General features: G+C 42.9%; 1 protein-coding gene and 1 long non-coding RNA gene across 6 annotated transcripts in view; one reads left to right on the plus strand and one right to left on the minus strand.

The window, feature by feature from the left end:
- PTGR2 (prostaglandin reductase 2) overlaps nucleotides 1-2,612 on the minus strand; it is a 37,419-nt gene extending 34,807 nt beyond the window's left edge. The window contains exon 1 of one of the 5 annotated variants that reach the window (XM_075927256.2): nucleotides 2,480-2,612. The gene's annotated coding sequence lies outside the window, so the exon portion shown is untranslated. Of the gene's footprint in view, nucleotides 1-1,872; nucleotides 2,004-2,090; nucleotides 2,232-2,479 lie in introns of those variants that run through there. The other 4 variants (XM_089778521.1, XM_075927257.2, XM_075927259.2 and 1 more) reach the window with 4 other exon arrangements.
- LOC142829136 (uncharacterized) lies at nucleotides 2,552-7,119 on the plus strand. The gene is made up of 3 exons (XR_012903457.2): nucleotides 2,552-2,658; nucleotides 4,290-4,354; nucleotides 6,527-7,119. It is a non-coding gene; the product is annotated as an uncharacterized LOC142829136 (long non-coding RNA).
- The last annotated feature ends 7,630 nt before the right edge of the window (nucleotides 7,120-14,749 follow it).

Below are 14,749 nucleotides of genomic sequence, written 5' to 3' on the forward strand. Positions count from 1 at the left end.
CCCATAATCGACCAGTCGATTGTGATCGATGGATTGGTGACCATGGTCTTACAGGATACAGGCCTACAGATTCCTTGCATTACTGATAAATAAAATAAATGCTCATGCTAGCTCTCTGGGCTACAATGCTTTGCGGCACCCTGTTGATTCAGGTCCTTTACAAAACTGAGCTAGAAGAGGAGGTGGTACCATCTATAAAAAGGGAAATAAGAACAACCCTTATTCAAGTTTGCAGATGATACCAAGCTGGGAGAGGTTGCAAGTGCTTTGGAGGATAGGGTCATAATTCAAAATGATCTGGACAAACCGGAGAAATGGTCCGAGGTAAACAGGATAAAATTTAATAAGGACAAATATAAGTACTCCACTTACAAAGGAACAATACATTTCACACATAGGGAATGGGAAGTGATTGTCTAGGAAGGAGTACTGCTGAGTCAACAGTGTGACACTAGCAAAAAAGGCAAACATGATTCTGGGTTGTGTTTTGAGCAAGACATGAAAAGCCATACTTCCACTCTACTGTACACTGATTAGGCCTCAATTGGAGTAGTGTGTCCAGTTCTGGGCACCACATTTCAAGAAAGATGTGGAGAAATTGGAGAAGGTCCAGAGAAGAGCAACAAGCATGATTAAAGGTCTAGAGAACATGGCCTATAAGGGAAGACTGAAAGAACTGGGCTTGTTTAGTTTGAAAAGAAGAAGACCGAAAGGGGACATGAAAGCGGTTTTCAAGTATCTAAAAGGGTATTGTAAGGAGGAGGGAGAAAAATTGTTCCCCTTGGCCTCTGAGGAGACGAAGCAATGGGCTTAAATTGCAGCAAGGAAGGTTTAGGTTGGACATCAGGAAAGACTTCCTGCTTGTCAGGGTGGTTAAACACTGGAATAAATTGTCTAAGGGGGTTGTGAAATCTCCATCACTGGAGACATTTAAGAGCAAGTTAGACAGACACTTGTCAGGGATGATCTAGACCAGTGTTTCCCAATTTTATTTGGCTATGGAACCCTTTTAAACTCGAAATAATCTTGCAAACCTCCCAATAATAGTCTTATATATGGAGCTGAAAAAGTAGACCACAAGTATAATAATAAACAAATGCTAAATAAGGTCATGAGAGCAACACAAATGAAAATTGTTTTCAATAAAATTCATACATGCTTAAATATTAATTATTATCTTAAATAATGTTACTGTAATGGAATTTTCTCATAGAGCCCTTATTTTCACTTCACGGAACCCCAGGGTTCCACGGAACACCATTTGGGAAACACTGATACTGACAGTGCTTGGTCCTGCCATGAGGGCAGGGGACTAGACTCGATGACCTCTCCAGGTCCCTTCCAGTTTTCTATGATCCTTTATTTTATAACTTTTATCCCAGTGATTAGAGCACTTCCATGAGATGTGGGAAAACCAGTTTCAATTCCATCTTTTCAAACTGAGAGGGGATAGAAAATATTTACTGTGCAATCACAAGTGGGAGTCCCTTCCAACTAAAACAGTGTTTCTCAACCAGTGGTACAAGTACCCTTAGGGGTACTTGAGAGAAGTGGGGGGGAGGGGGAGTACATCAACAAGTGAAATTTGGAGAAAACTGAGTTTTTGTTTTAAGTTTTACAGTGCTTTTTTATTTTTGTACTATTTACACCCAAAAATTTCATTACCCGCCTGACTACGATTAAGTTGTTTAAATAAATGTGTTGCAATGGTAGAAAAAAAATGTGTGTCTGAAAACTGTAAGTACTGGGGGGTACTTATATATATTTAAAGGGGTACTTTATAAAGAAAAGGTTGAGAAACAGTGAACTAGAACACCTATGGAGGTTGGTTGGGAGGCATGTTTGCATTCAGGGTGGCTCCATCGTTGGTACCTTTTATAAAACAGCAGCCGCTGGCCTTCGTGCTCCGGGGGCCTGGCGGCACAGGGCTGCGCACTCACTGTTGCACTGTTCTGCAAGCTCACAGCAGCATCTGTTCAAGCTACAGAGCAACAGTGAGTAGGGCCCCAGTGAGTGGGGAACACCCACAGCGGAGGCACAGCCCAGCACAGAGGGCACCGAACCGCGCCAGGCCCCGGCTTGGCCCGTACCTGACAGCACACCCGGGGCGCTCCCGTGCCTTGCAGCGCAGCCAGGCCCGGCCTCCGCCGTGATTTCCGACTGAAACGCCGCCCCTTCCTCACGTCTTCCGGGGGGGGGGATCGGGGGAGGGGACAGGGAACGTGTGGGAGTCTCGAGCGCAGCTCAACGAAGAATGACAGGTGCGGACTGGCAGGCGCCGGCGCCGGCGCCGACCCCGCCTCCTCCTCTCTCTCTCTCTCTCTCTCTCTCCCTCTCCCCAGCCCAGCGCAAGTGCGCGTGCTGACAGACGGTTGCTGGAACACGCGCTTGGAGTCTGTTAACGAAAAGCCCGCCTCCCCTAGCGCCTGCGTGGAGTAGATGTCGTTGTAGTCGTCGCGCGCCGGCTGGCAACACTTACCGGGTCCGAGACTCGTGCGCACCCTTCTAAGGCGCGAGACCAGCAAGCAGCTCATTAAACTAACTGGACTTTGCCCGCCCCGCTAACTCCGCGCGCATGCGCTCACCACCGCTTAAAAGAGCCCTGTGGGTCACGGCTGTTAAAAGGGCGCGCCGCCCGCAGTAGGGGCTGAGGTTGAAGTACGTGGGGGAGCGTTTCGTTGCTATGGCGAGTGGGCCCACGTGGGTGTAGGCCTGGCGCTGGGCAGCTGACTGGGGCGAGAAGCTGATGGCAGTGCGGGGGACAAATCGCAGGGCGCTCGTGTGAACGCGGGGCCTCGGGCGTCGCTCGGCCCTTGGCGGCGCGCGGGGAAACCACCCTCCCTTCCGCCTCAGTAAGCGGGCCAGCAAGTCCTGCTGCAAGCTAGGCCGGGGCAAGGCGAGCGCTTTGGTAGCTCGCTCTGTGCGCCCGGGGAGGGGGCTCGGCGAGGACAGGGATGGGTCCCGGACCGGCACCGAGCGTTTGTGTTTGCAGAGCGCCCATTGACAGTCGCCCAGTTAACGTTTTGTTGCGAAGAACAGGGCGAGTCTGACTGTACACTCAGCCCGCAGTAAAACATGAGAGCCCAGGTGCCTGCACTTGCCAGCTGTACACCACTAGTGTGCTCTGGGCAGGAGAGTCAATAAATGCCAGGTGACTTCTGTCACCAGAAGAGGCTGACTACTCTTTTGTGTTGGCTCATGGCTTATTTCTAAGGTGCTGCAGGACCATTCGTTGTTTCTTAGCCTTGAAGTGTTATTACTTTCATAAAATTAGTTCCAGATCTGTGCAAGCACTGGGTGTAACTGTATGAGGTATGACTCATTGCCTTATTACTACAAAGGGAGTGGCTGTATCCATCAGAGGAATTGGTATATTACAAATGGTCATATTATTGTCACATGAAGATCATGCATCAAATGTTAAACCTGATTGCAAAATATAGGTGAAATTGCATATAACATGGCCTACAACTCCTAATAATCTAGGCTAAAATTGCAACCTGTTGCTCACAAATGTCCAAGTTTTATAAAAGTGCCATTTTGAGAATTGTAGCTCTACTACATACCATCACTTTTCTGTAGTTGAAGTCACTTTTGGTGTGTAAACACAAACTTGCATTATTAACATTTGTAATTGTGTATTACCATGGTGCCCAGAGGCCCTAATTAGGTTTGTTATACTATCTGCATGGTACAAATGCAGTTGAGTATAGTTCTCTAGCCTATTGCAGGTGATTAATTGATGGTGTTATCCTTAAACAGCTGAAAAGCTGTGATTTGTTTGTCAAGTACCTCAAGTCATTAAAACATTGTGTATTAATGGTATGTTTTAGTCACTTGCTGTTCAGGAATGTGCCCAGTTGCCAATGAGTCTATGTAAAGTACTGACCCATTGGACAATCAGTCATTTCAGAATGTGCATTGATCCCACTATTGGCTGAGAGAGCTGCTACAGCCTGACTTCATAGAGCTTTGAGATTTATGATTTCTCCCCTCTGATGATTACAATATCCCTAATGTAGAATATTATATGTGAACCAAGGATGCTAATTAGTTTAATACATTACAAGGGATTTTTTTAAGTGCAAGAATGCTGATATAATACATTTGCATGTCCTGTAAGGAGAGCTATATAAAGGACATCCTTAATTGCCTCATTTAATTGTGCAATAAAAGCTTTAATATCTGATTGTACATGCCTTATCATAATTGTCTGCAATGTTACAACTCATAAGTAAACAAGAAAATATGAGATCTCTGTTAATGGAGAACACTTTATTCACTTGTAGGTGTTTTATCTCAATGACTAGTGGTGATGGAAATGAAACTATGCAAAGTTACACAGAGCATGCAGGTATTTAAATAATCTTATTATGTTGTGCATAAGAGCAATCCTTTTGTGGATTTTTCAAATGGAAAACACAAAAGGCATATGATACATATAAACTGTAGCTTTCTTTGTGTAACCAGGTGAACTATTATATAGTTCATATTGTGAAATCTGTATTGGTATTAACAGGATTTAATTAAATAGTATATTCTTTTCAAGATAGAAAAATGAAAAAAAATTCCATCTCACATTTTCAGAGGAGGAAAACAAAATCTAAAGCATGTTTAAGAACTAGCAAATTAGAAATAATTTGAAACTGCCGTAAAGAAATCTTTACAAGAGGCACTTTTAGTGTTGTGTCTTTGGCAGTTTTTAGTTCATCTGAGATCAGAACATTAATCTGAGCTCCCTCCAAAGCATACATTTTTATTTTTTAATAACTGTATTTGTAATTGCTTGAACAATTGCAGTTTAAATAAAATCATTCTAAGGAAAGTTATATTGAAGCTAATAGAGTAAGTTCTCTTACTAACACAATACAAATATAGCAGGTAAAATACAATTTTACTACATTTTCATAAGGGAAATAGGATCTATTTTGGAAAACAAATTCCCTCCACAAAATCACCATAAATGACTCACATCTGTAGAATTCTAAGGATATTTAAGTATCAGAAAAGATTAGTCAACACTCACTATTAGTTTGACCAGCAGCTTCATTTCAGTGATGTTTATTGGCAGTAGTAGCCTGGGGAGGGAGATCCCTTGCAACATATCTTTCTTGCTCAGCTGCATTTCAGGAGAATGACTTACCAGCCCACTTGAATAATGTGTCTTGAACATTCTAGCTGGAGTTTTTTTTTAATGTAATATGTTTCTGGCATCTAAGTTTATAGAAGTCTTATGTGGTGTTACTCGGGTGCATAATTCAAATAAGTTTAGTTTGTCTTCATTTAAATTATTGCTCCGCGATAGGGATGGGGCTGAGGGGTTCACTATGCAGCCCTGTCTTACCACAGCAGCTTGGGGTTATGTAAGAAACACCTGTCCGTGATTGCTGCAGCAGATGCAGCCAGGAGAAAAACAGAGAGATTCACAGATGCCCAATGAGACCAACTCTCTGAAATATATAGTAGATAGCATCTCTTTCTCCACCTGTACTCTCTGCTGGCCCACTGGAGTCATAGTTGTCATGATCCCCATCTCTGGCGCCTTAGTACTCTCTATGGTCATTCTACATTATAACTCCCTCCAACCCAATCCTTCCCTTTTATGAGAAGCAATCAAATTCCAGGCACATCCTATTGCCTTGGCAGACCTAAGCCCTTACCTTGCTTTAAGTTATAAGAGAAAGCTACATAGCAAACTTAGTGGTTCTAGCTCTTACCATTTAGAAGTTCTTTAACAGACTGATGCACATCTTAAAATATATAGTCAGATACATGATTGAGTGGATATCTCTGGACATATTCTGTAACAGCTGCTGGGAGAACATTTTTGTAAACTTATGAATAAAATGATAATTCACAAGAGAAAAATCCATGCTTATATAATATGTTTTGCCTGTCCTGACATCCGGGTATTAAACTAAAAAATCATACATAACTTGTAACCTGGCATGTCCAAAACGGGAAGTTGTGTGGTTGAATATATCTACCAGATCCTGGCTGTTGAGATGCTCCACTCGTTGCCCTTTCACTCTATTCTTTTGCATTCAGGGATTAGTGTAAATTATTACCAATGTATTTTGAAGATTAAATTCAAAGCTATTATTAATTCCATATCTGTCTATTTAGTTCAGGAGCAACTGGCAACACAGTACCTGAGTATTAGGTATCCTACACTCAGAAGTGTGGGATATGTGGTGTCTTTTTAGTGGTAGAATAAAAAAGGCTGATGACTTCTCTGCATGAACAATTGGTTTGCAGCAGGTTGGGTATGCATCTCCCCACACCAGCTTCTTGCAGACTGTGTGGATCCTACTGATCTACATTAATAGCTTTTCTTTTATCTAGTCTCATTTCAAGAAGAACTAGAGTAAAGCAAACTAACACATTTTAATGACCATCAGCAGGATCCACACAGTCTGCAGAAAGCTAATATGTGGTAGATTCACACCTCAACCCTCTGCATACTAAATGTTCATTGTAGACAAACTGAGAGTGTCATCTAATTTATCCCTATTCCATTTTGCAGGATTGATACAGTATGTACAAATGTATTTTGTCTATAGTGAAACAGCAATGTCTTCAAATTACGAGGGTGAAGGGCTTTGCTTTCCTCAGCAAATAATTCAACAGATGCAAGGTTTGCTAACAGTTTACATCTCATCTTGATAGCAGGTTGGGATAAAATACCTCGTGTGATCTGGAGGTTTTGGACACAAAGATAAGAGAATATATTCTATGCAAAGTCACCTCTTGGTGACATGGGTAATCTTTGGTATATTAAAATAAAGTCCCTCTGATTCAGAGTGCTTAATCCTTGTCAATATTATAGCCTTTGTTCTAGTCACTTTAAGTCGAGCAAATATGAGTAGGGATAGTGTAGGGATGAGAGTCAAAACGCCTAGGTTCTTCCTTTGGCTTTACCACTAACTTGTTTGTCTATGGGTCAATCATTCTATCTTTTTGTGCCTGCATTTTCCCTAGCTGTAGCATGGAAATAATCAAATTTATCTCTTGGGTATTGTAAAGCTTAAGTGCTGTCTGTACACATAAAAAATATTAGTGTAGATAACAGGATGCATGGATCATACTGCTGGAAAAAGTGAATAATTTATATTGTGAGATGTTCAAAATAACTCGGATTTTTTGGCAGATATACGTCCTCCATGCAGTTGCTCATATGCCATTGATTACATATTTATCACTTGGATCTGCAGTTCTTTACATGGATATCTTCTTGTATTTGCTATGTTCCCACACATGCTTACAGTTGAGACACTGATTTATGGCTCCAATCCCACAAATACTTATGTACTCACTTTACTTTAAGCACACGAGTATTGAAGTTAATGACTACAACTTGTGTCTATTTAAGCATGTGCAAAAGTCAGAAAAGGAGCTCACATTCAAAGAAGTCAGCCTTGGCACAAGCAGTACAAGGCACTGGACAGTGAGGTTCTGGGTACATCTGGTACTGGGATGACCCAACAGGAAAAAGACCAAATACGGTCTAGCTCTAAGACTTTGGCACAATCTCAGCCAACCAAGTCCCTGCCACAGACTGCATAAGTACTGCATAAGTACTGACACCAGCACTGAGTGTACCAACACCGCAGCAATTCAATATAGCTGCAGATCTCATAGTCACCTCAGTTCCAGGAATGCCATTGTTCAGCACCGATGTCAGGCTGAATACATCTCATTTTTCTCTGCCTGTGACACCATCAGGATCAGATCCTCTTCTGTAGCTATCTAGTGATGAGGACAATGACTCCATCAGTGTATGTACACCAAGGCATTTGTCACCAAAACAAGTGCAGCATCCTATTCAGTGGTCATCACAATGGTTACCACCACCAAAACCAGTCCCTTCCAACTGGCCATACTGGGACCCTTTGGCTGCATATAGGCTATGTCTACACTGGCAGCTTCTTGCGCAAGAACATCTTGCCATGTGCAAGCTGTGCTTTTGTGCAAGAGCATCCATGGTAGTGTGGATGCTCTCTTGCGCAAGAAAGCTCTGCTGGCCATTTTAGCCATAGGGCTTTCTTGCTCAAGAAATCTCTGCCGAGCGTCCACACTGCCCTCTTGCGCAAGAGCTCCTGCGCAAGGGGCTTACACCTGATAAAAAAGAGCGTAGCACTTGCACAAGAAGCCCTCTCTTACTATTCCATACTGTAAATTTCCTTGCGCAAGAGCGGACGGGCAGTGTGGACGCTCTGCGGATTCTTGTGCGAGAACGGCTGTACTTGCGCAAGAAGCTGTGAATGTAGACATAGCCACAGGCTACAGCAGACCCAGACTTAACAGCAGAGAACACCTGCATCAAGGTCCTGAATATCTTCCTTCTTCCTCAACCTCTCTCTTGAGACCTGAGGAGGAATCAAGGACAGGAGATGAGGTGTCAACACCAGGTTCTCCACCACCTAACCATATATCATCCTCATCAGACAATACAATAATGCCTCCATCTCTGGATATGATTTCAAATCATTCCAGGAGCTGTATAGACATGTTGCAGATGCCCTGGATATATCACTTGTTAACTTGCCAGGGATCCAGCACAAATTAACAAACATTTTACACACCTCCCCAGCTGCCAAGCTGGCGTTACCCATGAACCCCACCCTTACTTATGAACCCCCGTAGCACAAACAATATGGTAAATGCCTGCCAACTAACTGGGACTGCAACTCAGCCTTCAAAAGTACTCTGACTCCAACACAAAGTCTTGAGTTCATAAAAGGCCCACCTCAACTGTACAACTGCAGTTGCGTCGCTACTACTCATCAGAGCTACAGCACTCACTGACTTGATAGGACAGGCACAGCATAGTCCACAGGTCTCAGCAAAGCTTTGTCTTCAGCTCCTGGGACACATGGCTATGTTCATAATACCACATGCTCGCCTCCACATGAGACCATTGCAAGCCTGGCTTCGTACAGTATATGGGCCATATGTTCACTACATAAACAAATGTCTGTCCATGCCAATTAGGGTGAAAGAATCCCTCACCTGGTGGACAGAGATGGACAACACCTGCAGGGGAGTTCCCTTTCACTCCACAACCCTGTTGGTCATCATAACTATGGACGACGCATCACTATTAGGATGGGGAACTCACATTGGTCAACAAGTCATTCAAGGCCTGTGGTCACCAGAGGAGTCCAAACTCCATATCAACCTCTGGGAACTCTGAATGCAGCCTGCCAGCAATTTGCCTACCTCATTCACAACACATCAGTACACAGACTTACAGACAACCTGACAACCATGTTTTACATCAACTGCCAGGATGGAGCCAGCTCTTTTCCGCTATGTCGAGAAGCAGTCCAGCTCTGGGAATGGTGCATTATGTGCAATATCACCCCCAAAGCATCCATCTCCCAGGCAAAGAAAATGTCCTGGAGGACAATCTCAGCAGACTGTTTACTTTAAACCATGAATGGGAGATCAACCTGAGCATGTTGAGACCCATGTTCAAACAATGGGGATACCCCACTGTAGTCCTGTTTGCAAATAGCACCAATATCAAATGCATCAAATACTGCTCCAGGGCTGGTCTAGGTCCCTAATCCCTAGGGGACATATTCATAATGAAATAGGATGAAACCCTGATGTATGCCTTCCCATCATTATCCCTACTTCACCAGCTGCTTCTGAAAATAAGGCAGGATACAGCCAGAGTCATCCTGGTAGCTCTAAAACTGACACAGACAGACATGGTTCCCTTACCTGCTTCGGATGATGCAGGCTCCTCTGTGGAGCTTTCCTCCCGTTTCCACTCTCCTCACTGAGGATGAGGGCAGGCTTCATCATCCCTGTATCCAGAATCTTCACCTCCAAGCATGGCTCATCGCTGGCTGCCACCTCTAGAATTAAGGTGTTTAACCCCTGTGTAGGAGATTCTTCTAAATTCTCATAGGCCATCTACAAGAAAGACATACATCCATAAGTGGAATAGATTCATTCTGTGGTGCAATTCACACAACCGTTTTCCTTCGCTAGTCAGCCTCCCTGAAATTTTACAATCTCTATTATCACTCAAGCATGCAGGGCTTTTCCTTGGCTCTAAGGATATGTCTAGACTACATGCCTCTGCCATCAGAGGCATGTAAATTAGACTACCCGACGTAGTCAATGAAACGGGGATTTAAATATCCCCCGCTTCATTAAAATAAAAATGGCTCCCGTGTTGTACCGGCTCAGCTGATCGTTGGCACAACACAGCAGTCAAGACGCGGATCAGTCGACAAGGAAAGCCTTTGACAACCGATCCCTTATGCCTCATGAAACGAGGCTTACAGGATCGGTCAGCAAAGTCTTTCCTTGTCGACCAATCTGCATCTTGACTGCTGCGTTGTGCCGATGATCAGCTGAGCCGGCACAACGCGGCGGCCACTTTTATTTTAATGAAGCCAAGGATATTTAAATCCCCACTTCATTTACTATGTCAGGTAGCCTAATTTACATGCCTCTGCCGGCAGGGGCATGTAGTCTAGACATACCCTAAGAGTGCATCTCTCATCCATTACAGCATGACATTCTACAATTTAGGGATGTAAGCGACTAGTCGACTACCCAATAAGCCTAGGCTTATTGAGTAGTCGAATCACTGCTGTATTAGAGGCTGCAAGGAGCAGGAGCAGGAGCCAGTGCTGGAGGGTACTGGCTTAAAAGCCGGTTCACCTCCCAGCACTGTCTCTGCAAGGGGATAGGGGAGGCAGAGGTACAGTGGGGGAAATAGCATGAGCCGGGACTGAGCAGTCCTAGCTTATGCAAGGTCCCAGACACTGTGGGTCTTCTTTTTAGCAGAGCCACAGTGAACCCCCTTATTGAGTAGTCAATGCTATTTAACATCCCTACTACAATCAACGGATTCTCCATGTTCACAGATCCTATAGTTAAACGATTTATGAAGCGATTACAAACCACATCCTCCAATCAAGGTTCCAACTCCACATGGGATCTAAACCTCATGCTCAGAGAAGTCCTTTGAACCCATGGCAACATGCTTCTTGTTGCACTTATCCATGAAAACAGCATTTTTAGTAGCCATTACTTCATTACATAGTTGGTGAACTGGGAGCCCTGATGATAGACCCCCCTTTACACTATGTTCCACAAGAACAAGGTTGGCCTCCACCCACACTCTAAATTCCTTCGCAAGGTACTTACCTCATTCCAATGAGCCCATATACTTACTGGTTGTACCCCCTTTTTCCCACAAGCCTCACGCCAACAACAAGGAAATCATGCTTCATACGTTGGATGTCCGTAGGGCATTAGCCTTTTACTTACAAAAGACAAAATTGTTCTGGAAGTCTACCAGCCTTTTTATATCTGTTACAGAGAGATCACAAAGCATGCCTATCTCCAAACAGAGATTATCCAAATGGATATCTGATTATATCTGCCTCTCATACTCTTTACTTAACCATGAGCCCCCAACAACAATAAGGGCACACTGTACTAGAGCAATGGCAGCTTCTACTACATTCTTCAAAAACGTACCTATCTGAGACATCTGCAGAGCTGCTATATGGGCTTCAACTCACATCTTTAGACAACATCTTTAGTCAGCGTTGTATTATTGACTCTTATGCAGCTACAGATAGCTAGTTCAGGCATACTATATTGTCCACAGTCCATACAGACTTAACAGAGCTTCCTGCACCAGACAAGAACATTGCTTAATAATCACTTCAGGTGGAGCACTCACAAGGAAGTTCCTTGAAGAAGAGAGGGTTACTCACCTTGTGCAGTAACTGAGGTTTTTTGAGATGGTTGTCCCTATGGGTAGTCCACCACCTTATGGCTCTTCCTCCCCTCTGCTCCAGAACTCCTTTGTTTCTGGGCAGAGAAGGAACTGAAGGGTCAGTTGGCTGTGCATGCACAGTAGCCATTACAAATAGCACATGCCAGCTGCCCACATGCGCAGCTGACCGAGGGCACTATCTTAAATTTATGACTAAAAGCGATGAAAACACCTAACGTGGAGCACCCATAGGGACAACCATCTCAAAGAACCTTAGTTACTGCACAAGGTGAGCAACCCTATCTTATTTCCAATGTTTGTAATGAGAAAAGTTTTAAAACTGGTGCAAGTTCTGTAATTTGAAAAATTATTGAATTAATTTCACTTGCTTTTTAACCTACTGTTAAATTTAATATTTTTAAATTCATCTGTCTGGATAAATGTGGACAATGAAATTGTCAAAATAGCAGCTTCCTAATTTACTGTTATCTAAAATATATTTTATTTAGATCACGATCCAACTTGTATTCACATGAGTGGCAGTTTTGCCTTCCCTTTCAAAGAGAGCAGAATCAGGCCTTTTTTATTTACTTTTCTTTGTAATCAAATGTAATGATTTAATGTGGTTTTTTAAAATTATTCTAGTGTTTGTGACTTGCCCAAGACCATACAGCAAGCCAACAGTAGCTGAGCATAAAACCTTATAGGTCCTGTTTCCCAATACTGTGGTCCCAATACTGTTTTTCAAAACAAAACTGAAGAGGAACACTCAGACTGCTCTCATCATTAATAAGCAAAGCACTATTACTGGAGCTATTGGAATCTAGAGAGAGAAAGCAGAGTTGGTTTAAGGAAAACCCCAATTTCCCTTACCAGTTAAAGAATTATCCATGTCCCCAGATGAGGCTGTCACTAAAGCCCTAACATCAGCTGTCCACTTTTGTGCTCTTCAGGAGCTGCTCTTGAGACTAATTGATACCTTGATGTTGATACAACAGTAATCCAAAAGAACACACAAAAGCTATGTGACATTGACAGAATACTCCCCTGTATTCACACCCTTTACACTATTGTAATAATTGTTGTACAAGGTATGCCTTGTGAAGTATCATTTGAAAATTCATAATTTGCTGGTCCGTATTGTCCTGATAAAATGTGTGCCAATGTGGATGATGTTGCTGCCCTGCCTTTGCAGAAGTCAGTAAATGGTCTTTTCTAAACAAAGAAATATGTGCTTTTCTTAAGATGCATTTAAGCATTTAAGTCATCGAGCAGAAAGGAAAAAGGAAGAAAGTTCAAACGTGTGGAAAAAAAGCCAGCAGGCAATATTTTTCTACATTGACTCTGTCTCCTGGTTCTCAGCTGAAAATGATTTTCAAAAGGGGTACCGGTACTGAAATTATAAAAAGAAAGTTCAGGAACCCCATCTCTCTCTCTCTCACACACACATTTTCTTTGTACCTGAGAAGGCAAAAGGAAATAGCCTTTGGATTCCTGATCTGAACAGTTTGGTCAGTAGTCCTGCTTGAAAGCATGTATTGAAAACTTTTGTTTGAACATAATACAGTTTTAAATTAGGCATTAGTAAGTATTTTATGTTTTGTAACCATTGCTAACTGTCATGTCTCATTACTTGTACTAACTTGTGGTTAATAAACTTACTGTTTTATCTAATCTAGTGTGTTTAAGTTAGTGTCTGAGTAACTTCATTTATTATAATAATTTGGTGTGCATTATTCATTTAAAGGTACAACAGACCTTATTTGTGGACAGTCTGTGAGAGGGATGAACATACATTTCTGGGAGAAACTCTAAAACTGAGTGTGTGTTGGGAGCACCCAGTAATATAACCAAAAGCTGATGAGACCTAAGGTCTGACTGATAAGCTACAGTTACAGAAACACATTTCAGAGTGGCCTGCATGCTGGTGGCCAGTTGTGAGAAATCCAGGTTGAAAACTGCAACAGCAAAGCTTTGTAAGGCACCCCAGGGTACAGAGTGCAAGTGATACAGGTCTCAACTCACCTGGATTATATCCTGTACGTCACAGACATCCTCAGATGGTTGGTGTCTGCTAGAATTGCCATTCCAATCAGTGAAGTCATGCTGTTTTTTGTGAAGAGTTTGAGACACACCCTGGCTTCAAGTTTTGTAACTTTGAAGCAAGTGGGAAAAACAATACCAAATCCCATCTGAGAGCTTCAGACATTTGTGTCTGCATCCAGCATTGCTGCTCATTGTCTGAGGTTCAAGAGAGAACCTGATCTACCAGGATGGCCCCCCAAAAACTGGACTCTTTCATCAAAAGACATGTTCAGCTTCTCTGCAATTCTATAGTGTGAATAATTATCAAGCCTTACACATGACGTACATTTTTTTAATGTGAGAAAGGGTGTCCCCATTCCTTTCTTGGCTCCCAAAAGGTTGTCAGGAAAGGTACAATGAAGTTAAGTTAGATGATAGCTCCAATTTGTGATGGACAGATCTGATAAACCTGCTCAGTCTATTGCCATAGTGGTCATAAAGTACAAGGCTTCTTTGCTACGGACCTGACATTGAGAGAAATGAAGATGGGAATTTAGGATTTATTTTTTATTACAAGAATCTATTGAGAATCTGAAGGAGGCAATGGTCATGTTAGATCTCTGAGTATTTATACGTGAGTGCTTTACTACCAGCCTTTCTGGTTACAGTCATCTCCGAGACACATAACACTATTTTATTCCCATGGTCACCCCAAGCAGAATATCTGCTCAGAAAGTTGGAAGCCCTGGTTATCATCCTCCACTGCACAGTAGCTTCCCCTTCAGAGGCTTCAGATTGCCAAGATGGTTGAGAGCCATGCCACATCTGTTATAGAGTTGACACATACAAATCTTCTTGCTCTCTTCTGCTGGGCATGGACAGACTTACAGGCCACAAATGGGTGCTGGACATTGTCACCAGTGTTCCCTGTAAGCTGAGCACTTAAGCAGCCAGTGTGACGGGGCGGAA

Source organism: Pelodiscus sinensis, chromosome 5 (assembly GCF_052426305.1).
Source record: "Pelodiscus sinensis isolate ZL-2025 chromosome 5, ASM5242630v1, whole genome shotgun sequence".
Taxonomy (NCBI): Eukaryota; Metazoa; Chordata; order Testudines; family Trionychidae; genus Pelodiscus; species Pelodiscus sinensis.